We start from the raw sequence: 24,960 nt of genomic DNA on the forward strand, positions 1-24,960 counted from the left end.
TGGTCTTTTGATGAAAGGCTTTGGACTATATTAACGTATCATGCCATGGACAGCATATTATCTAACTTGTTACACCTAGGTCTCTTCTGGACAGAGGGTAAAAACCATTTGTGGTTTCCATTTGGACATTTTCAGAAATTAAATTATTCAGAATTGGAAACTGATGATGACCAGCTAAAGGCATAGTCTTGGGATTTGTTAGGTATTTATTTTTCTATTTTCACCTAAATCTACTCTATGTATTCCTGTTGGCCAAAACCTGGGCAGAAGTTTCTCAGGGAAATTTCTGCCATATTTGCACTCCAATAAAAATCTTGAGAATATTAGGCTAGCAAAATTAACTCAGTCAAAAAAAGCAAAGAAATGATTTCTCTATAAAAAAAAAGCTAAGAACTATGAGAATTCACTCACATGTGGGATATAAAACTGACACTGATAGACACAGACAACGGCATGGTGGTTCCCAGAGGGAAGAAGGTGGAAGGGTCGTGGAGAGTAAAGGGGGCCAAATGTATGGTGACAGAGATGGTCTGACTTTGGATGGTGGGCACACAATGCAGTATACAGATCGTATATCATAGAAACATACATTAGAAACCTATATGATCCTATTAATCAATGTCACCCTAATACATTTTTTAAAAAAGAAAAAGAACGAGATAAAGTAAGAAGCAGTAACAATGGTAAAAACAAACAGACATAAAAACCCTTATCTATCTCATAATTTCACTGCCACAATAAAAGTTTTTCTCATTGCAGCAGTCGAGAGCCTCTCCTTTGATTACTCAAATCTGGAGAGCTCTGCTCCTGCCCTATCTGTCCTTATTTCTGTGGCATCGTGGGTACAGCATGCCCTCTAGAACCACTAGCGCCAGACCTCGCTGGGTCCCGCAGTGAGCTGCTGGCTGGGTTCAGCAGAAATGGGAGCTCAAAGCAGAGCTAAATCACAGGGCCAGGCCTCCTCAGGCAAAGTTCACACCACTTAAAGAAATTGTGTAAACACAACCTCCTTTTGGCCTAGAGGTTATGGAATTGATCTGTTTCTTTTTTGTGTGTTTCTCTATAACGAGAATCTATATAATCTGGTAAAAATCCAGAGAGAAAACTTTGCCTAGTGGGATTTCTTTGAAATGATGTTTGCCGGGAGGTATGCCAGACTGAAGTCCTTTCTTCCACAGTGGATTCAGTGCAGGCAGCAGCAAGCTGACCTTTCCCACCCTTTTCATTCACACAGTTCTAAGGAGAGAACCTACTTTTGTGCCCTGTGCTCATTCAGCCCTCAGCCTCTCTGCTGAGCCTACCAATTAGTGTTAATAATTGTGGCCAGAGCTGAAGTTCTGGACGCAGCAACACAACTGAGGAGATGGATTCATTTCTGGAGCTGAACTACTAAGATGGCATCAGATAGAACAGTGGTCCCCAACCTTTTTTGGGCCATGGGCCAGTTTAATGTTAGAAAATATTTTCATGGATTGGCCTTTAGGGTGGGACGGATAAATGTATCACGTGACCGAGACAAGCGTCAAGAGTGAGTCTTAGACGGATGTAACAGGGAATTTGGTCATTTTTAAAAAATAAAACATCGTTCAGACTTAAATATAAATAAAATGGAAATAATGTAAGTTATTTATTCTTTCTCTGCGGACCGGTACCAAATGGCCCATGGACCGGTAACGGTCCGTGGCCCGGGGTTTGGGGACCACTGAGATAGAACGTGGAAGAGGCAATTCACGAGACTTAATAATAGCCTGGGGAAGTCAGAGCTTCAGGTTTGGAAACTGTTTCTCTATCAGAGCCCTTTCATGTTACATTGATCAACTCATTCAATTAGCCTCAAATTTTATTCGCTACAATTGGAATAGTATAACAACGCCAGACATTTGTTTGTAAATTTTTAGTAATTTATAAATTTTCCCTTAAATACTACAAAATACTCACATTTAAAGTTCTATACCTGGAATGAGGGTAAACATTTTGAGAAGCTCAAAATCTATTTCACTTGTTCTCACCCCATCATTAGAATGTGTCTAGCAAAGAATATCTGTAAGTCTATCATCTTTTAAAGAAGGTGACTTTGAGGCCCAGTAATATGAAATAATTTGAGGCACTGTGGGCTCAGGCTGCAGGGGGCAAGCTGGAGTAATGAAGTGCACGGGTGTTAGCACCAGCCTTGCCTGGGTTCAAGTGTCAGCTGGCCGACCTCAGGCAACTTGCTTAACTTCTCTGTGTCTCAATTTTCCTCCTCTAAAAAAGGGCTAGACGACAATCAAAATAGCATGGTATTGGCAGAAAAATAGACACTCAGACCAATGGAACATAATAGAAAGTCCAGAAATAAAACCACATATATATAGTCAAATAATTTTTGATAAAGGGGCCAAGAACATACAATGGAGAAAAGAAAGCCTCTTCAATAAATGGTGCTGGGAAAACTGGAAAGCCACATGCAAAAGAATGAAACTGGACTACAGTTTGTCCCCCTATACTAAAATTAACTCAAAATGGATCAAAGATCTAAACATAAGACCTGAAACAATTAAGTACATAGAAGAAGACATAGGTACTAAACTCATGGACCTGGGTTTTAAAGAGCATTTTATGAATTTGACTCCAAAGGCAAGAGAAGTGAAGGCAAAATTAATGAATGGGACTACATCAGACTAAGAAGTTTTTGCTCAGCAAGAGAAACTGATAACAAAATAAACAGAAAGCCAACTAAATGGGAAATGATATTTTCAAACAATAGCTCAGATAAGGGCCTAATATCCAAAATATACAAAGAACTCATAAAACTCAACAACAAACAAACAAATAATCCAATAAAAAAATGGGAAGAGGACATGAACAGACACTTCTCCCAGGAGGAAGTACAAATGGCCAACAGATATATGAAAAGATGCTCATCTTCTTTAGTTATTAGAGAAATGCAAATCAAAACTGCAATGAGATACCACCTCACACCTGTTAGATTAGCTATTATTAACAAGACAGGTAATAGCAAATGTTGGAGAGGCTGTGGAGAAAAAGGAACCCTCATCCACTGTTGGTGGGAATGTAAAGTAGTACAACCATTATGGAAGAAAGTATGGTGGTTCCTCAAAAAACTGAAAATAGAACTACCTTATGAGCCAGCAATCCCTCTACTGGGTATATACCCCCAAAACTCAGAAACATTGATACGTAAAGACACATGCAGCCCCATGTTCATTGCAGCATTGTTCACAGTGGCCAGGACATGGAAACAACCAAAAAGCCCGTCAATAGACGACTGGATAAAGAAGATGTGGCACCTATACACTATGGAATACTACTCAGCCATAAGAAATGATGACATCGGATCATTTACAGCAAAATGGTGGGATCTTGATAATATGATACGAAGTGAAATAAGTAAATCAGAAAAAAACAGGAACTGCATTATTCCATAAGTAGCTAGGACATAAAAGTGAAACTAAGAGACATTGATAAGAGTGTGGTGGTTACGGGGGGAGGGGTAAAAGGGAGAGGGAAAGGGGGAGGGGGAGAAAACTAGATAGAAGGTGACAGAGGACAATCTGACTTTGGGTGATGGGTATGCAACATAATTGAAAGACAAGATAACCTGGACTTGTTGATCTTTGAATATATGTAATCTGATTTATTGATGTCGCCCCATTAAAAAATAAAATTATAATAAAATATGAAAAAAAAACAATATAAAGATGATATATAATAGAATTCTACTCTTTAAACCATGTCACCCCCAATAAATTGAATGAAATAAAATTTCTTAAGATTGGAAAAAAATAAATAAATAAAAATATAAATAAAAAAGGGCTAGTAGGAGTTTCTCACCTGCAGGTTTGCTATGAGCTACTTTATGTCAAGCACCTAGAACAATTCCAGATATGCACTATGTAAGTGTTTATTATACAAAAAATGCAATAGGATGGTGAAGACCTTCTGTTTTGCTCCTTATCTACTCACATGATCTTTAAAAACATGTTTCTTAGAAACTAATTTGTACAACATTCCTGGGATGTTGAGTAACAATGGAAGACCCAGGATAGGATTTGGCCGCTTGTCAGACAGATCTGTGGTGCAGTTGTGACTTGTCAAGCTCATTGCGTAGTTCCCAGTACCCACCACCAGAACTTATTGCTCACTGGCTCACTGTAATTTAAACAGGCTTTTCATCACCCCATGTTAATGAGCATCATTGCATCCTTTGATCAATGTTCTTGTTTCTAGAGATTAATTTGTATTTCTGAAATTTTAATCCAAAAGGTAAATAAGCTCTTTGCCTATTCAGCACATATATTATGTAGATCTGACAACTATAGAGCTATAAAGAGGCACTTATCCATGTTAATGTTCAAATTACATGTGAGAGGTAGCTCAAAGGCATCACACAGGGGTTCGAGCCTCCAGTTTCAAAACTCTGAAGACAAACCAATGAAATATTTATGTTAGGAAGTAACAGACATCATATTTACAATGTATATTCTACCATGAACAGGCAATTTATAAAGATATCCATATACACATATTCACCTATCTTTATAGAAAACCTATGATATTTATTTCTGCTTCAGGAAAAACAACAACTGTGGAATTACTATGTCATAGTTGGCATATAATTAGGTTCTGGATCAAGTCCCTAAATTCCAAATTGTACTTGTCCTTATCTTCCCACTTCATTTATATAGATGTGGTTTTGTTTGGTAATTACAAAGGCATTTTTTAGAAGGTGTGAAGAGAGCTCGGAAATGGGCGAGGGTACTTCTGGATGTGCCTGAGTCAGGGACTCTGACACGCTACTGCAGTTCACCTTCTTTGCAATGACGGGTGTGAATGTTGGGAATGTCAGAGTGCTCTGTGTTTCCTTCCCAACAGCCCTGGGTGGTGGGGGTGGGGGATTTCCTAGTACTCAATAAGGAAAAACACATACTGCCCTATTTTCATATTTCCCATGGAGAGATGAGTAGATAACGAACACCTTCAGTCTCTCTCCAGCCCTCACTTTCTCCACCTCCTGGGAGATGACTTGTCTGATTGGTTGGTAGCGGTTTTTTTTTTTTTTTTTAATACTTTGGTTTGTTTGTTTTTTTTTAAGATTTTATTTATTCATTATAGAGTGGAAAGAGAGAGAGAGAGAGAGAGAGAGAGAGAGAGAGAGAAAGGGGGAGAAGCAGGAAGCATCAACTCCCATATGTGCCTTGACCAGGCAAGCCCAGGGTTTTGAACCGGCAACCTCAGCATTTCCAGGTTGACGCTTTATCCACTGCGCCACCACAGGTCAGGCTGGTTGGTAGCGTTTTGAAGGGCATGTTGCCTGGCCTGGGCTTGCCCCCTTCTGAGGTCTGAACCAGACTGGCCATGTGAATCTCGCATTCTGGTTTGTTCTTCATGATGTGATAACCTTGGCAGGCACATTTCTATAAGGGGAATATTTTAACCTTTGGGGAAGGTGAAGAGACATGGGATTGTTAGTAACCTCTTTGGCCACAGATCTAAAGCTACAATTGCCAAGTCAGTAATGAAGCTGACATTTTGTAGTAAAGCTGACATTTTCATCCTCATCTGTTTATCTCTGTGCCTTCATTCTTACACATTTGAACTCAGCAACCTCAGTTTGAACCCATAAAATGTCCAACATTGCAGAATAATGAGTTAGAATCATGAAAATTGCCCATTAGCTGCCTTCTTCACCCCCTGAAAACTTTTGTCACATAGCACCTCTAATCGAAGAGGTCTTGGGTTAGTAGTGAGAGAAATACAGAACCAATAGAGGAATCTCAGGAAACAGAAGTCCACTGATTCATGGTGGGGTGTAGAGAGAATTTGGGGTATGACACCACTCAAATCCCCTTTGACCTGGAGTAACTTGACTAAAATACAGTGGTGAAAAGATCCATAAGGTTTTAAGGACACTAAATTACCCTTTGGGGAGACTAATAAAAAATTTGTAACAGAGGCCAATGGAAAGACTCTTCAAGTAAATCAGAGATCTATCACACTTTCAGGAGAGGTGGTAAGCCCCATGTATTTGCAATAACAAGGTCAACCCTCAGCAATAATGCCAAGGTCATATTCTGAATTAAAGACAGCAGACACAGTTGCTAATTAAAGTTACCAGATGGCAGAAAGCAACATTAATAATTGAAGCAGAAAGCCTTGAACAGTTGGGAACCAGCCAAAGGGTGGGAGAGAATTTGGAAAGCTATTTCTGTTAGCATTAGAAATCTTAGCAATATCCTTGTGTGTCTTCCTTTAGCTAGGTGGCCAGAAGGGAACACACTCATAAGTTAGGGCTGTGTTGTATACCTCTTTTCCAAAAATGGTCTCCCAGTGTACTCCTAGTATATATGCCCTCTTCTTGAGTTCAATGTGTCCTCACAGAATCAAAAGAGTGCAGTGAAAGTGATGCTGCATGGCTTTCAAGGCTAAGTCAGAAGCAGCTTCCACTTTGGTCTCTTGGAATGTTTACTGCAGGGAAAACAGCTACCAGGTAGACTTCCATGCTTTACTGAAGCTCAAGCTAGCCACATGGAAGGGCTATGTGGATTGATAGGTTCAAGAAGCCCTTGGCTATTCAAACCATCTCAGCCTAGGCACCAGATGTAAGTGAAAAAAATGTTGGACATCGCCTGACCTGTGGTGGTGCAGTGGATAAAGTGTTGACCTGGAAATGCTGAGGTCACCAGTTCGAAACCCTGGGCTTGCCTGGTCAAGGCACATATGGGAGTTGATGCTTCCAGCTCCTCTCCCCCCTCTCTGTCTCTTCTCTCTCTCTCTCTCCCTCTCCTCTCTAAAAAATGAATAAATAAATAAAAAAACAGTATTCTTTAAAAAAAACAAAACAACAACAACAAAAAAAAAAACTGTTGGACATCTAACAGAGTTCTTATCTAACAAAGTTCTCAGCTAACTGCAGCCCCAGCCAAAATATAATTTCAACTGCATGAAAGACCTCAAAGTAGAATCACTAAGCTGAGCCCAGTAAACACACAAATTCAAGAGAGATAAGTATAAGTTATTTTAAAAATTATGGACCTGGCTGTTAGGTTCAGCTGTAGAGCATTAGCCTGGCATGTGGAAGTCCTGGTTTCAATTCCCTGTCAGGGCACACAAGTGAAGCGACCATCTGATTCTCAACCCCATCCCCATTTCTTTATCCCCCCCTCTTTCTTTCTCTCTCTCTCTTCCCCTCCCACAGCCATGGCTTGAATGGTTCAAGCAAGTTGGCCCTGGGTGCTGAGGATGGCTACATGGCCTCGCCTCATGTGCTAAAATAGCTCAGTTGCCTGAGAAACGGAGATGTGGCCCCAGATGGGCAGAGCATTGTCCAGTGGGGAGCTTGCCGGATGCATCCTGGTCAGGGCGTATGTGGGAGTCTGTCTGTCTGTCTGTCTCCCTGCCTCTCACGTAATAAAAATAAAATAAATAAATATAAATAAATTATTGATTGTTTGGCTTAAAACAACCTTCACAACGTGGAGAATAAAACTGTTTATAGTAATATCCCTGAACTACAACAGCCAGGGATGATTCCAAATGGAATTTCAATAAAGTGTCATCCATGCTTTACCCAATGGGGGAGATACACTTGTAGTTTGGATTTCAATCATAAAGTTGCTCTTCTATTTTTAAAATAATTTTTCCATTGATTTGAGAGAGAAAGAGAGAGAAGAAGGGGTTGGGGAGAGAAAAAGTGAAAGGGAGAAAGAGAAACATCAACTCATTATTTCACTTACTTGTTCCATTTAGTTGTGCACACTTTTAGTTGCTTCTTGTATGTCCCCTGTCCAGGGATCCAACCCATGACTTAGTATACAGGGATGACGCTCTACTCACTGTACCACCTGACCAGGGCAAAGTTGCTCTTCTGAAAGAAATAAAAACAAACAAACCAAAAATATTCACCCTTCCCATGTATTGGTCAGAAAACATAGGGCCTTCATGATTGATCAGCAAATAGAGTAATTTCTGCAGAACTATGCAAGCTGTAGAAGGTATTTCCAGGGCATCTTTGAAAGGATTTTTTGAGGTTTTTTCTATACAATATTTTTATTATTTTAAAAAATATTTTAACTTAAAAAGAAATGTATATTTATAAAAGTGCAGGATATGTACCTAAGGCAAGAAAGATATACCATATTTCCCCATGTATAAGATGCACAGTTTTTCAAAAAATCTGGGGTCTAAAAACTGGGTGCGTCTTATACAGTGGTTGAAAACATTTTTACTTGCATTTTTTACTTTTTTGTGCTTGTTTTTGGGCTCATTGTTGAAGACAGTGATTTGTCATCAGACACAGATGAAGACAAGCTAATAAATGGGAGTTTAGACAGTGTTGAGGAGTTGTATGAATTTTATGATGAATAAAAACTTGAGTTCAATAACTTTATGTAATACATTTTCCCCCAAATTTCTGGCCCCAAATTGAGGTGCTTCTTATGCATGGGATTGTCTTATACACAGGGAAATATGGTATACTTGAATATTGTCTTGTGTGCAGTTAAATTGTCAGGCTCCTTACTTGTGTCTGGGCTACTTTTGGAAGCAAATTGTCCATGACATTTTCGAGAGAGATCTCACAACTTTTTTTTTAAGTGAGATGAGGGAAGATAGTGAGACAGACTCCCACAGGCGCCCTGGCCTGGATGTACCTAGCAACCCCTGCCTGAAGACAATGCTCAAATCAGCCGAGTTATCCTCAGGGCCTGGGATGATACCTGAACCAATCAACCACTGACTGCGGGAGGGGAAGAGGGAGAGAGAAGAGGGAGAGGAAGGTGAAGAGAAGCGGATGGTCGCTTCTCATGTGTGCCCTGACCGGGGAAAAAACCAAGGACATTCATATGCCCGGCCGACACTCTATCCATTGAGCCAACTGGCCAGGGCCTAGATCTCACAACATTGTAAATAACTCAGTTTCCTCTTGGAACTTCAGCTCTGATATTTTCATTCCATACATATCCTATCTCTCATATCCTACAAAACCTACTAAATTGGATATCTACATTTTTGCTTATATATGACCATTTTTAAAATTTTATTTTTTATTGAATTTAGTGGGGTGGCATTAGTTAACAAATTTATACAGGTTTTAGATGTGCAATTCTACAACACACCATCTGTACACAGTATTGTCTATTCACTACCCCAACTAAACCTTTTAAAAAAAATGTTTAAATCTAATATACTGCTCACAAAATTTAGGGGATATTTCAAAATAAATATAAAACAATACAATATTTCCTAATTTTTGTAAGCAGTGTACATAAAATGAATTTGGCACAATTGCAGATGGAAACTGAAAATCATGCAAAAAGTAGTCAAGTTCTGACATAAGGAAAGAATACCCAAGCACAGGCCATGCTTGAATAGAAAGCAAGCAAGAGAAAGATACAGGATATTACATTGAGTTCAAGAGTTTAAGGTTTGCAATCACAGATTCAGTTTGAATTTGTCACTGGCACTTATCAGCAGTGTGATTTTAGTCAAGAAACTTTATAGTGGGTAATCTCAGAACCTAAATACAGAACCATAAATGAGTATTAAATGAGATGATAAATGCAAAATGATTACTACCATGCTAGAGCATAGTAGGTCCTTAATATGGAATAGTATTTTAATATACTTTAATAATTTTAGTGGTTCTGTTGTATTTTTGCTTGAATAATTTAAGAACCCATTTATCTAAGGGTTTTCACCAATTTTTTATAGGAAGTTTATGTCACTATATATTTGTAGACTGTTGTATGGATTTATAAGTAAAGTATATTAGTTACTGCTACTGAAATAAAAAATTCTTAACATTTCAGTGAATTAATGTAACAGTTTATTTCTTGCTCACTCAGCATCCTACATGGGTGCTGCTTGTTTGTGGTGGGCCACTCTTCTCCAAGTGACAATTCAGGACCCCAAGCTTATTACACTTGATCATTTTGCCATCTTCAATGTATCTTCGATATTCACTTGGATTTAATGAGACAGAGAAAGATTACAGAATTTTATTACCTGCCTGACCAAGTGGTGGTGCAGTGGATAGAACATCAACCCGAAACACTGAGGACTCAGGTTCAAAACCCTGAGGTCACCAGCTTGAGTGCTGGCTCACCAGTTAGAGCATAGGGTTGCCAGCTTGAGTGTGGGATCATAGACATGACCCCATGGTCGCTGGCTTGAGCCCAAGGTCACTGGCTTGAGCAAGGGAACACTGGCTCAGCTGAAGTTTGTTGGTCAAGGCACATATGAGAAAGCAATCAAGGAACAACTAAGAACAACTAAAGTGCCACAACTATGAGTTGATTCTTCTCATTTCTCTCTCTCCCCACCACCACTTAAAAAAAAAAGAATTTTATTACCTATGAAAATCTTTTAGGAATCAGGTTTGGAAGGACCAACATTACTTCCAATCACATTCCATTGACTAGAAATTAGACACATGGCCAAACCTAATTGCAATAGATTTTGTAATCTAGCCAAGAGCCAGGGAAATTTGGTAGTCAGACAGCAGTCTCTGCCTCATAAACTATAGAAACAAAATGACAAGTGATATGAACAACATTAAAAAAGAGTAGAATGTATTGTATAGCAAAATGTATATATACTTTCCCCCCAGTGGGTATTCAACCACTCTCTACTAATTGTAATATATTTATTTCCAATGTAAAAAAACACTTTAGATCAAGATGCATATTTGTAGTCTTTAGCTGGCTATTATTATCATCAAGATTCTCATGCCCAGAACAGGAAAAAAGAGATGTGATGCATCTGATCAGGTGGTGGCACAGTGGATAGAGCGTTGACTTGGTATGCTGAAGACCCAGGTTCAAAACTCCGAGGTCATCGACTTGAGTACGGGCTCATTTGGCTTGAGCACGGGGTCACCAGCTTGGGTGTGGGATCATAAACATGACCCCATGGTCGTTGGCTTGAACCCAATGGTCGCTGACTTGAGCAAGGGGTCATTGGCTCAGCTGGAGCCACCCAGTCAAGGCACATATGAGAAAACAATCAATGAAAAACTGAGGCACTGCAACTATGAGTTGATGTTTCTTATCTCTCTCCCTTCCTGTCTGTCCCTCCACTTTTGCTAAAAAAAATAAAAAGATGTGATACTTTTAAAAAGATGGTTGTTTTCACAAGATCTTTTCTCTGCAGGTGTCTTATACAGGGTTAGGCAAAAGTAGGTTAACAATCGTGAGTACATGAAAGAGTATATTCTTGTATTATTATTTATTAATTATCATATTATTTTGTATACAAACAACTGTAAATCTACTTTTGTCCCACCATGTACATTGTACAAATACCCAAGTTAAGGATCACCTGAATTTTTATGGGGGGAAAAACATCTCAACTCAATTTTTCTTCTTGTTTCATTCATTAGTGTGCTTCTCAGCAACTAATTTATTGGAATTGAGACTTCATGCATAGTTGAGTAGACCACTTACTTATTCATTCCATACCTTTCATACATCCAGAGATGTAGAAGGTATAAAAGAGAGAAGAGAGGACATGTTCTTAAGCCAGTGGGAGTGCTGAGAGCGACACAGCCTGGAATATCTAGAGATCAATTCGAAGAAAATAGAGCCTGACCTGTGGTGGCGCAGTGAATAAAGCGTCAACCTGGAAACACTGAGGTTGCTGGTTTGAAACCCTGGGCTTGCCTGGTCAAGGCGCATATGGGAGTTGATGCTTCCTGCTCCTCCCCCCTTCTCTCTCTCTCTCCTCTCTATAATGAATAAATAAAATCTAAAAAAAAAAGAAAAAGAAAATAGAAGGTAGAATAGCCTGAGATAAATATGATAACCATATTTTCTAGGCCAAAATAAGCAGAATGTATGGTTTTTTAAAATTAACTTGTGCATTTGTTTGTATGAAGTGTCACAAAGTTGTACTAAATGTGATATTTCACTGCTACGTGCCACAGTGACTTCCAGTTTGAAATTCAGTGTCCTTTGTCTGACAATACTCAGGCAAACTGGAGATTTTTCCCTCCCATTTCCATGCCCTGGAGGGTGATCTAAAACCATAAGGTTAATCTCACATATGTAATATCCTGTCACGGGAGAAGGAAATGTGCTCGTCTTTGTGGACCTCCCTTGAGTTGTTCATTTCACTCGTCTGTTCATTGGCCTCAATGTCTGAAAGTTCTAGGAACCCTTTTCTCTTGGTTTCTGGGTCCAGCAAGGTCCCCGTGTCCCCCACCCAACACGGAGGCTCTCCGGTCAGGCCCATCCACTTAGTTACTTTGCCTTTTATGTGGCACAAGGGGCCTTGCTGTGAGGTTTACAGACTCCTTGGCTGTATCTTAGGAAGACATGCAATGGTCCTTCTGCTCTAAGATTCCAATTCTTGCCTAGTTTATTCTGAGTTTCTCTCTCAGCCAACTACCCCCACTCCACACTTTAGACTTGGCCTGGGACACTGGGCCTTTTCTCAAAAACAATCCCTAGCAAACCTTAGTCAAAATCACTCTGCTTCTTTCCCACACTAGAAGGAAAAAAATTTACTTTCTGTTCTAGTTGTGAAGAGATTATTCTTACCATCATGGCACCTTTTTGCTACTCTGGCTTTTCATATAGACTGTTCTCTTCTCTTTCTCTCTCTCTCAAACTTTGCTCTTGATATTCAAAATCAAGTTGTCAAAACTAAAAACAATTCATAAAAACAACACTTCTTTCTGACTCTGCTTCACACAAATCAGAAGTGCTTTGGCTTTCAAACTATTGCTTCAGTTATGCATTCTTAAAGTCTTCTTGAAAGCGTAAAGCCAGGAATTTGACTAAATGCTTTCTCTCTGAGTCTCCCCAGTCTGGAGGAGAGTTTGTGTAGGGTGTTCTTTTTTTCTTTTTTTTTCTTTTTTTCTTTATTCATTTTTAGAGAGGAGAGAGAGAGGGAGAGAGAGAGAGACAGAGAGCGAGAAGGGGGGAGGAGCTGGAAGCATCAACTCCCATATGTGCCTTGACCAGGCAAGCCCAGGGTTTCGAACCAGCGACCTCAGCATTTCCAGGTCAACGCGTTATCCACTGCGCCACCACAGGTCAGGCCATGTAGGGTGTTCTTGATGCTGTTTAATGATCAGAACAGGGCAGGGGTAAGTGATATTTTTTCCCCAAATACATGATTTAATATCAAAATATTTTTCTGCTGCAGAAATCTAAAAGACTGATTTATTTAAATAGGTGACTTTTATTGAAAATAATGAAATAACATAAAATTGGAACTGTTTTCAAAAATCCTAATTATATAGTTGCCATAAATTGCATGGTACAAGTGTGAAATATTGTGGGAATTCACTGTTTAGGAGAGACCACCAGGGGCCAGAGAAAGCTATGTTGTTAGCCTCCCATTTACTGCCAGCATGTAGCTGTGCCAAAGGACAGATGAGCCTTTGTGTTCTCCTTAAATTCTAGAAAGCAATATGTTTGCATGTTAAGTACATCCCACTAGTATTCGGTCAATGTTCCTCAAATTTACTGCTCAGAAGAATAATCCAGAGAAATTGTTTAAAAACGCATCTATTGCCTGACTGGTAGTGGCACAGTAGGTGTTGACTTGGGATGTTGAGGTCCCAGGTTCAAAACTGTGATATTGCTGCTTGAGCCCAAAGGTCACTGGCTTGAGCCCAAGGTCACTAGCTGGAGCAAGGGGTCACTGGCTTGGGTGGAGCACCCCAGTCAAAGCACATATGAGAAGCAATCTCTTTCTCTCTCTCTCTCTCTCTCTCTCTCTCTCTCTCTCTCTCTCTCTCACACACACACACACACACACACACACACACACACAAAAGCATCTTATTAAAAAATGCAGACTCCTGTGGTTCTGGGTGGATAGTTCAGTTGATTACAGCACCATCAAGATACACCAAGGTTGCGGCTTTGATCCCCAGTCAGGACACATACAAGAATCAACCAATGAATACATAAATAAATGGAACGACAAATGATGTTTTTCTCTCATTCTCTCCCTTCCCCTGTCTCCCTAAAATCAATTTATTTTTAAAAAAAAAAGCAGACTTCTGAAGTCATCTCTAGAAACTAGAGATAAATAAGCCAGTTGGGACCCTAAGCAGTTTTAACAAATACCCAAATGATTCCAGTTCAGGTCCTCAAACCACAGCATGAGAAACATCTGAGGTCAGAGAAGAGAAAGGTTCATTCACCCAGCTGCCGTGGTCCATAACAGGACTCCCACAAGTCATCATCATCAGTCACTGCACACATGCATGGCAATGAGTCTGTGGCTTGCTGGGGTTCACTTAGAAAGCCTACCCGCTGAGGCAGGTGGGTGCCCATCCACAATCTCCCATGCAGAATCAGCATCTCAACACCACCTGTGATTCAAGGATTGGCTCTGTTTTTGGCCACGTGGACACAAACCCACACAGCAAACCATGGTGAGATTGCCAACTAACTATATTGCTTATACAGCAACAAGATTTTCTTCAGCAACTGACCAGCTGTAATGCCTTGATGATGAGTTATCATTATTAGGAATCTGATTTATTCCCTGTAGGAAGATACTGTTTCTTAATTGTCTAAAAACTAGTTATTATATGTGAAATATTACTGTTGTTAGCAAAATACCCTGAAAATTACACTTGCTTTGTTAAAATAGGCGGTATGACAGGAAGATTATATTTGTCTTCACGAACAAAAGCAGGACAGATGACACCATTGGTGATTCATTATTGTTACAATTCGTTGCTGTTGCTGCCATGGCATGGCTGCTAGCATTTTTAAAGGATCAAAACTGACAAGAACAGGCCCTGGCCGGTTGGCTCAGCGGTAGAGCGTCGGCCTGGCGTGCGGGGGACCCGGGTTCGATTCCCGGCCAGAGCACATAGGAGAAGCGCCCATTAGCTTCTCCACCCCCTCCTTCCTCTCTGTCTCTCTCTTCCCCTCCCGCAGCCAAGGCTCCATTGGAGCAAAGATGGCCCGGGCGCTGGGGATGGCTCCTTGGCCTCTGCCCCAGGCGCTAGAGTGGCTCTGGTCGCGGCAGTGCGACCCCCCGGAGGGGCAGAGCATCGCCCCCTGGTGGGCAGAGCGTTGCCCCTGGTGGGCGTGCCGGTGGATCCCGGTCTGGCGCATGCGGGAGTCTGACTGTCTCTCCCCATTTACAGCTTCAGAAAAATACAAAAAAAAACAACTGACCAGAACAATCTCCTTTCTGAGCATGTATGAAAACATGAAATACAAACTGTTTTCCTCATTTACCATACCAGTAATTCTAAAGATATTCACAGGATTTTCTATTCTATTCTAAAGGTGCTATGTTTCCAAACATTCATCGAAGTGGAACAGACAGTGAGTGCTCAACTGCATTGTGCTGACTCAAATCTGTGGTAATCATTGGAACCAAGAGGGCTTTTAGGTAAAATATTGGACTGGAACAAAATAGAAAGTTTTATAGAGCTTTGTGAACATACAGTGGTGCTTATGTTAAAGTGCTTTGCTGGGGGAGAAATTATTTACTCTCACAAGTTACAAGTAATGAGGCAAAATGAAATAAAATGGAAGCTTTTCTGACTTACTAGTAGTGAGGCTTATTTAACGGTGAGCTAGGTTCTGCCAAGAAAAAAAATTTGTATAAAATGAAGCGTTGAAAACCAGCCTCAATAATGCACTAGAAAATGTACAGTGCAATCCTTCCCAGACAAAGGGGAAATTAGTGGACTAACCCAACTTAATACACTCTTAGTACTCTGTCACGTTCACCCCATTTCAGCATTCTAGGACCTAATGTTCCTGAAGAAATAATCTCTTCCCATGCATATATCGGCGCAGAAAAATATTAAATCCAAAAACCTGCAGAAATTCATTGTAAAATTGCTATGGTATAGAACAAAAGTGGAGGTGATAGAAAATATCCAAGCAATTGAGGCTCAATAGGCAGTCCATAATGAATCACTGGCCTTTGCCACTATTAGACTCTATCTACCTCATTACCTTCTGCCTTCTTCCCCTAGCTTTCCACAGCTTGGTCCACAATCCCTTTCAGCCTTGTCTCAGTCCTCGGGCTAATTCAAATACACTGTCCTTTCACTCTTTACTCTGCCCCCAATATAAGGGTACTTAATATTAAGTTCATATTTAGGCTAGGGCTCTAGAGACTCAGTGACTACTGTTGCATCCATGGGTTTCTTGTTCAGGATCTTGGATACCTGCTCACAATTCCTTATTGCCATCAGTAGACAAGCATGATCATGCATGCTTTATGCCCAGCTCCTAAGTAATCACAACTACATTTGCTGGTCATTACTGTCAAGGCGGGATCGCTTCTTGGCGGGTTTAGCCGTGAGAAGCGGGGAAGGTCTACGTGCATGCACATGCGGCACTTTCTGCCAGAGGTCCGGGGACCTTCCCCTAGGCGTAAATGAGGAACAAGTCCTTCGTCTGTAGCCTAGGAAACAGGCCTTCAGCACAGACTATTGTCATTACCTAATGACACTAATTTTGTTGGTACTACTGCTATTACCTATAGCACCTGGGCCTTGAACTTATAGGCTAAAGTGCTAAGCCCTTCCCCAAGTGTCTCCCATGGTCCTTCTTTAAAAACAATGTACTGTTTCTTTGCAAGAACACCACCTTACTATCAAGCTGAGCATCTATTTGGACTACATTCCAAAATGTACGTCTAAATTTGTCCAAAAGCGTAAGATCTTAGTGGACCTTGGTTTTAAATATATTTTCCCAATCCTTTCATTCTTAGCCTTGTCAGATTTAGGCCCTGTTGTTGTGGGGTATTTTTGTTTTTACACTATCCAATAAATCTGTCTTCTCTTCCTAATTTCATTTTATGTCTGTGCTTAAGCTCATCTGGCCACTGAAAAATAGTAGCTTTACTAAGTTCTAAGAACCTGTCCAGACCTCAACTATGCTTGGTCCAACATCTTTGACACCATCAGATTCTATTTCACCTCTCATCCTTTCATAAGACTCTGTTCTGTTCTATCTTTCTCAGGCTTTTCTCTGATTCTCCTCTTAATTTGTTTCCTCCTCATTTGAAGGCCCACAGCCCACCTGTCATTTACTGGCACCCAATTTCTCCTGGATACATAGAGGATAAGTGTCAACATTGCATATGTAAGCATAGAAATGTCCAAACAAGGGGATGAAGTATGCAGTATGTCACATACAAAAGGGAGAGTTACATGGAAGGAAGGCATTCCCAAAATAACAAGTTTAATTCAGGCCCAAAAAAGTCTAGTATGGACCTGAGTTCACTATAATTGGATTTGCCTCAAATGTAGGTGTTCAAGAAGAAAAATGCAAATAGCCATTTATGAGTGGTGGAATTAAGAAGAATGCTAACATTCAGTACTGACGTTGATGAGGGGAAGCAAATGCTTTTATGTATGCTTAATGGAAATGGAGAGCAGCATGAATTTTGGAAAACATAATTCAGAAATATCCATTGAAGCTTAAAGATGCATGCCTTGGGAATGCAAACCAAAACCACAATGAGATACCACCTCCCATCTGTTAGAATGGCGCTCATCAGTTAGGCAAAAAACCAAAACGAAACAAAACAACATGTAGTGGTGAGGCTGTGGAGAAAAAGGAACCCTCATGCGCTGCTGGTGGGAATGCAGACTGCTGCTATGGTGCAGCTGTTCTATGTCATATGGTGCAGCTGCTATGGAAAGCAGTATGGAGGTTAAACAGTACCAAGAAATAAGGAGCATAGTGGCGTTGTAAATATAAGAAAGTTTATATTTTTAGAGATGCATATTGAAGTATGTAAGGATAAAATGGCATGATCAATGAGTTTTGCTTGAAGATATTTCAGCAAAGAAAATAAAAGGATATAAATGAATGCAAAATTTTGATTCTTGTTAAATCTGAGTGATAAGAATATGGACATTTATTCTATGACTCTATTTTTATGTATTTGAAAATTTTCACTATAATTTTCTTTATTTTTATCCTCACTGCTTCTTCAGAAATTGTCTCAATTTCCTTATAGCAGATGTTAAATAAATGTCAGGACAGGGCTTGTTTACCTAGTTCAAGCTCTATGCATTTCCCTGGCTAGACCCATTATAGAAACAGTATTTCAATAAACATCTCGGTACCAAATAAATAAATAAATAAATAAAATATGTGATATATATATATATATATATATATATATACACACACACACACACACACAATATAAATACTGCTCAATCATAAGAAAGGATGAAATGCTGCCATTTGCAACAGTATGGATAGATCTTGACAGTGCCATGCTGAGTAAAATGGGTCAGAGTAAAATGGGGAGGGACAATATTTTGCTCACATGTGGGCTATGAACAGAGAACAACTAGTGAACAAGCAGGACAAACAAAAAAACTCACAGACACGGACAACAGTATGGTGGTTACCAAAAGGGAAGGTAGATGAGAGAGGTTGGAAAGGGTTAAGCAGATCAAATACATGGTGATGGAGAAAGACTAAATTCTGGGTGGCAAACACACAATACAATATACAGATGATGTGTTATAGATTTGTGCATTTGAAACATGTTATTATCCAATGTCACTGCAATACATTTAATGTTTTTGAAATGTGCATTTCTTTGACTCAACAATCACATTTTAGAAAATATTTGAGTGCTTCATCTGTGTTAGGAACTAGGGAAACCTTATTGAGCAAAACAGACAGGTCCTGACCTTCCTGGAGTCCGTATTCATAAAAGAGGCAAATGAATCAAGTCACCAAGGATATTAATGTGACTAAACTCCAACAGTGATGTATGCTATGAAGGAAAGGTACATGGTACACATACATGGGGAATCTGGTCACATCTGCAGGGTCAGGAAAGGTATCCTCAAGAAGTGAGATCAAAGAATGAACAGGAGTACCCTGGGTGGAAAGGAGGGGAAATATTTCAGACAGAGAACAGCCTGTACAAACATTTCCTCCAGCTGTTCATTTGTCACCACATCCACCCTTACCATCCTGGTCAAATAAGCCAAACTCACTCTCATGTTAGGGTCTTCGTATTCTCTGTTCCCTTTGCCTGGAAATCTCTATCCCATATGATCTCCCCATGGCTGACTCCCTTGTCATTCAAATCCCAACTGTAAGAAATGCTCCTTCAGGATGCTCTTCCTTGCCCACACAATAAGGAGGAGCCAGTTAGTCATTCTCTCTTCTATCAGCTTCAACTTATTCTTTTTTTTTTTTCAGAGACAGAGAGAGAGTCAGAGAGAGGGATAGATAGGGACAGACAGACAGGAACAGAGAGATGAAAAGCATCAATCATTAGTTTTTCATTGCGCATTGCAACACCTTAGTTGTTCATTGATTGCTTCCTCATATGTGCCTTGACCATGGGCCTTCAGCAGACCGAGTAATCCCTTGCTCGAGCCAGCGACCTTGGGTCCAAGCTGGTGAGCTTTTGCTCAAGCCAGATGAGCCCATGCTCAAGCTGGCGACCTCGGGGTCTCGAACCTGGGTCCTCTGCATCCCAGTTCGACGCTCTATCCACTGTGCCACCGCGTGGTCAGGCAGCTTCAACTCATTCTTAGCATCACAATTAACAATTCTCATTATCTGGTATTTGTCTTGTTTATTTTGTGTTTGCTTTTTGTCTCTTTTTTTACTTTGCCCCTCTAGAATGTAGAAACAGAAATGCTGCCTGTCTTTTCACTGATATAACCCCCAAAGTATTCAAGTAAACCAATAAAAATGTTCTCCACATGGAGGAAGCATGGGAGAACAGTGGAGAAATTGAAAGAAAGTTGAAGGCTGGTGTGGTTGCAGGCAGCCAGTGAGGAGGGTGGTCAACCTGACTATAGATGAATATCTGATTAGAGTAGGGCAAGAATAAGTGGCAGAACTCAATCAAAGAGATATATTACAGGGATGAGAGATGGTGTGTGCATGAATTAGTAGAATAGCAGTGGAGATAGTGAGAAGTGAATAGATTGAAAAACTATTTAGGCCTGACCTGCAGTGGCACAGTGGTCAAAGCATTGACCTGGAATGGTGAGGTCATCGGTTCAAAGCCCTGGGCTTGCCTGGTCAAGGCACATATGGGAGTTGATGCTTCCTGCCTCTCCCTCCTTATCTCTCTCTCTCTCAAATGAATAAATAAAATCTTTAAAAAAAGAAAAAGAAAAACATTTAGGAAGTAAAATTGTGCTGGTGATGCATTATATTTGGGTAGTTATTTCTACTATGTAACTATTTGGATGGCAGTATCATTCACTAAGATAGAAAATACTGGGGCGGACTGAGTTTGATGGAATAAGTGTTTGGTTTTAGATAAAATGAGTTTGTGGCAGTAGGATTTATGGGTTTAGGGTCATGAAAAGAGGTATAGGGTAGAAAAGTAAATCAAAAGTAATCTAAAGAGTAAAAATGGGTTGCAATCTATATGGTTCTGGAATCCAGAGAGGTCTAGGGTAAAGGATAAATATTGATGCCATTTCTGTATACATGGTAGTTAAAGCTTTGGTCATGGATGAGGTTGTTTAGAGACAGAATGTAATATGTAAAGAGAAGGTTGCCTAGACTGAGCTTAAGAAGGCTGCATTGAGGAGGAAGTGGTGGTAAAGTAAACTGGGAAGAAGCAGCAAAAGAACGTAGAAAGAAAAAGAAACAGAGAGGATTATCTCAGAGTATGCTAAAGAAAGGTCTCATTGACTCTAACATCATGCTGGTTATGGTGAATTTAGCAAGAGCTGGTCTATGGCAAAATCTGTTTTATGTAATTGCTACACAAGCACACAAAGCTACATGATGTTCCCAGAAATAGTGTTTTGAGTACCCTAAATGAAAAACATCTACCTGAAAACAATTTAAATATCAATGGGGAATACCTACATAGATAATGATACACTTATACACTGAATGCATGCAGTCATTGAAAGTGAGATCTATATGTTAAGATGTGTAGGGATGTCCAGATATATAAGTAAAGGGGGGAGCACATTACGGATAAGTATGCCTGGACGGATCCATTTTCTTTAACTTGTATAGATGATACAGGTGTAAAAACAAGGGGAGGAAATTAAAAAGAATTTGTAGCACTAAATTCTTAACAGTGGGCTTGTTTGGAAGTATAGTGAAATAGTGGAAGCAGGAAGATAGGGATGGGGAGAAGTTTAAATGGTGAGATTATTGATACTTGAACTTTCTATGTATTTCAGATTAAAAACAAAAACAAAAACTGGCTATGGCCCTGGCCGGCTAGCTCAGTTGGTTAAGAGTGTCATTCCGAAATGACAAGGTTGCAGGTTCTATCTCTGGTCAGGGCACACACAGGAAGCAACCAAAGAATGCATAACCGAGTAGACCAAAAAATGAATGTTCCCTTCCCCCTCCCCTGGTTCTTCCTTCCTTTCTTTGGCTCTCTAAAAATCAAAAAGAGTTAAGCCCTGGCTGGATAGCTCGGTTTGTTGGAACACCATCCCAGAGTACAAAGGTTGCTGGTTCGATCCCCAGTCAAGGCACATACAGGAGCAGTTCGAAGTTCCTATCCCTCTCTCTCCCTACCCTTCTCTTTCTTAAAAACAAAGCAACAACAACAACTGGTTGATGTTAAAAGATATTGTTTAAAATCCTAACCCAATATAAAAATTTAATCTATAAAAATCACTACTTACAAAAGTAGGTCAGGCAAATAAGTAATGTCACAACAGGCCAAGACAGTTCACTGGCACATTCACTAGGTAGAACTTCTTTTGAAGTACAAAGCAAGTATTTTATGATTTTAAGTCAAATGCTAGACATACCTGAAGTGGTAGCCTTCCTTTTTATTAAATTTCTTTTTATCTAATTTGAATTCCTAAATTTTATGCAGACTTATCAGAGACCTATGCTCAAAAAGCACTTTTTTTTTTTTACAGAGGCAGAGATAGACAGGGACAGACAGACAGGAACGGAGAGAGATGAGAAGCATCAATCATCAGTTTCTCGTTGCGCGTTGCGACTTCTTAGTTGTTCATTGATTGCTTTCTCACATGTGCCTTGACTGTGGGCCTTCAGCAGACCGAGTAACCCCCTGCTGGAGCCAGCGACCTTGGGTCCAAGCTGGTGAGCTCTTTGCTCAAGCCAGATGAGCCCGCGCTCAAGCTGGCGACCTTGGGGTCTCCAACCTGGGTCCTTCCGCATCCCAGTCTGATGCTCTATCCATATATGCAAACTGAGACTGTGTTTTAAAATCTTTATATGTATCTCTACCTAGTTGTAGATGGCACTATAAATTCTCAATATTTACTTATTCATCTAAAAATGGAATCATTCCATTCATTTTAATACTTTTAGTCACTAAAGTTATACCACTTTCCAAATATATTATAAAGTACAATTACAAAATAAGGACATATGGCCTGACCTGTGGTGGTGCAGTGGATAAAGCATCAACCTGGAAACGCTGAGGTTGCCAGTTCAAAACCCTGGGCTTGCCAGATCAAGGCACATATGGGAGTTGATGCTTCCTGCTCCTCCCTCCTTCTCTCTCTCTCTCTCCCCCTCCTCTGTAAAATGAATAAATAAATATTAAAAAAGAAAAAGAAACAATATAAATAACAGTAAAAAAAGAACATATATTTTATAAAATATTTTAAGAAGTGTCTTTTAAATTTAAGCACCTTAAGTTTAATTTTAATAAAAATGAATGTCACTAATAGTACATTGCTATTTACTATTTTAAATTGTATGTCAAAAATCGTGATGAATCTCATAAATGGGTCAAGTATATAAGATGTATAAGAAGCCTTAATAAAAGTCTGCTGCATTTGCATACTCTGTAATTCAAGAATAGTTTATTAATTTGAATCCCTGTCCATAGTTAAATTAAAGCATCTATAGTCTGAAACAAACAAGAAGCAGGAAAGGACTTTAAGGTCAGAGAAATTTTAAAATATTTTTTCTCATATTTGTATAATTCACTAAGATTTCATTCTTTTTTATCATATGATATTTATGCTTTGGATATCAATATAATTTATAATCATAATGTATAAAGTACCATAGAAGCATACATGAAGAGTAATCAGCTTTCTAAAAATACACAAAAGCAAATATTGATTTCTGATAGTACATAACCTCAGTAAGGTGACCAACTTTTTTACAATGCAAATGAGGACAAAAATAAATTGAAGAAAACAATATCATAAATAAAAGAAATATTTTATTCATTGCAATAGTAATACACTATAATATGATAAATGCATAATAAAAGCATTTGTAATATTTTATATTGTAATTATGCTTACATGCCTATTAATTTTTAATAATTGTAAGAAAAAAGTACTTATTTAGATACAAATACATCACATCACACACAATGGATCAACTCTGCATCGATCAAATATGGACATTTACAGATTAGTCTTCCAATATCAAAAAAGAGGACATGGCCCTGGCCGGTTGGCTCAGTGGTAGAGCGTTGGCCTGGCGTGCGGAAGTCCCGGGTTCGATTCCCGGCCAGGGCACACAGGAGAGGCGCCCATCTGCTTCTCCACCCCTCCCCCTCTCCTTCTTCTCTGTCTCTCTCTTCCCCTCCCGCAGCCGAGGCTCCACTGGGGCAAAAGATGGCCCGGGCGCTGGGGATGGCTCCTTGGCCTCTGCCCCAGGCACTAGAGTGGCTCTGGTCGCAACAGAGCGATGCCCCGGATGGGCAGAGCATCGCCCCCTGGTGGGCATGCCGGGTGGATCCTGGTTGGGCGCATGCGGGAGTCTGTCTGCCTCCCTGTTTCCAGCTTCAGAAAAATACAAAAATACAAAAAAAAAAAAAAAAGAGGACATGCCTGTCCTGTGGTGGCGCAGTGGATAAAGCATCGACCTGGGATGCTGAGGTTGCCGGTTCGAAACCCTGGGCTTGCCTGGTTAAGGCACATATGAGAGTTGATGCTTCCTGCCCCTCCCCCTGTTCTCTCTATCTCTTTCCTCTCTTTCTCTCTCCTCTCTCTCTAAAAAGTGAATAAATAAAATATTTTTTTAAAATCCCTTAAAAAAAAAAGGAGGACATATGGGCGGACACTTTTCGAGGGAGGACAGAACTTACAAAAGAAGGACTGTCCTAAGGAGGACAGTCGGTCCTTACACCTCATAATCATCTTGAATATGAATATAATTATTTTGCTAAGTGTCCTTACACTGCAGCTCTAACAAGCTAAATTACTATTTTGAGCACAAAACTCCTTTACTACTATGAAATTCTGAAATGTTTAGGAACGCAACACTAAAGCCTAATCTGAAAAGCAAGCATGGCATATACGGCACATGTCTTTGAGTTGCTGAGCTGAAATTACAAAGTTCTGGTCCGTCATATTGCCATTAGATAGTGTCTATCTAATCATCTCAAAGGACTCAGATGCCATTTATTTTTAAATATCTCAGTATGATGATTTCACAACCTCCCTTGTAATCCATCCCAGTATTTAAAATTCCTTTTTCTCAGGAATTCCTTTTCTAGGGTAAACTAGAAGGAAACAGTAAAAGAGGACTAAAAGGACTTTAAAATATTCATTCCTCTTTAAAAAACAAAATGAATATTCTCTCAGGGAGTTTTACTGTCCTGAGTCAGCTGGGTAGTCTTGAGCAGGAAGATCGGTTTTACAGAACTGTACTTCGGGGAGGCGTTTTCCTTGGGTGAATGTAAACTTGGGCTGACGGTTGCTGGTGAGCCAGGCATCAACCCAAAGAGCCTACTGGACAAGAAGCCCAAGGGAAGGTGGCTCCAAGTTTGCAGCTCTCCCTTGGCTGGGCTACAGCATCTGCCCTCTTAGAGGCTTTTCCTGCCTCTTTTTGATCTGCCCTATCTTCACTATGAACCCTGAGATTTTATAAAAAACAAACAAGAAAAAGCAGCCTGCAAGTGTAAAGGAGAATAGAATTTGAGTGTCTTTCTTGTTTATTACCATCCCCAGGTTTGCTGCCAACCTTTCCTGTTTCCTCTCAGTGTGCCCCCTTTCACCACCACACTTGTACATTTACAAACCCCTGGGCTTGGAGATCATTT

This window comes from Saccopteryx bilineata, chromosome 5, assembly GCF_036850765.1.
Source record: "Saccopteryx bilineata isolate mSacBil1 chromosome 5, mSacBil1_pri_phased_curated, whole genome shotgun sequence".
NCBI lineage: Eukaryota > Metazoa > Chordata > Mammalia > Chiroptera > Emballonuridae > Saccopteryx > Saccopteryx bilineata.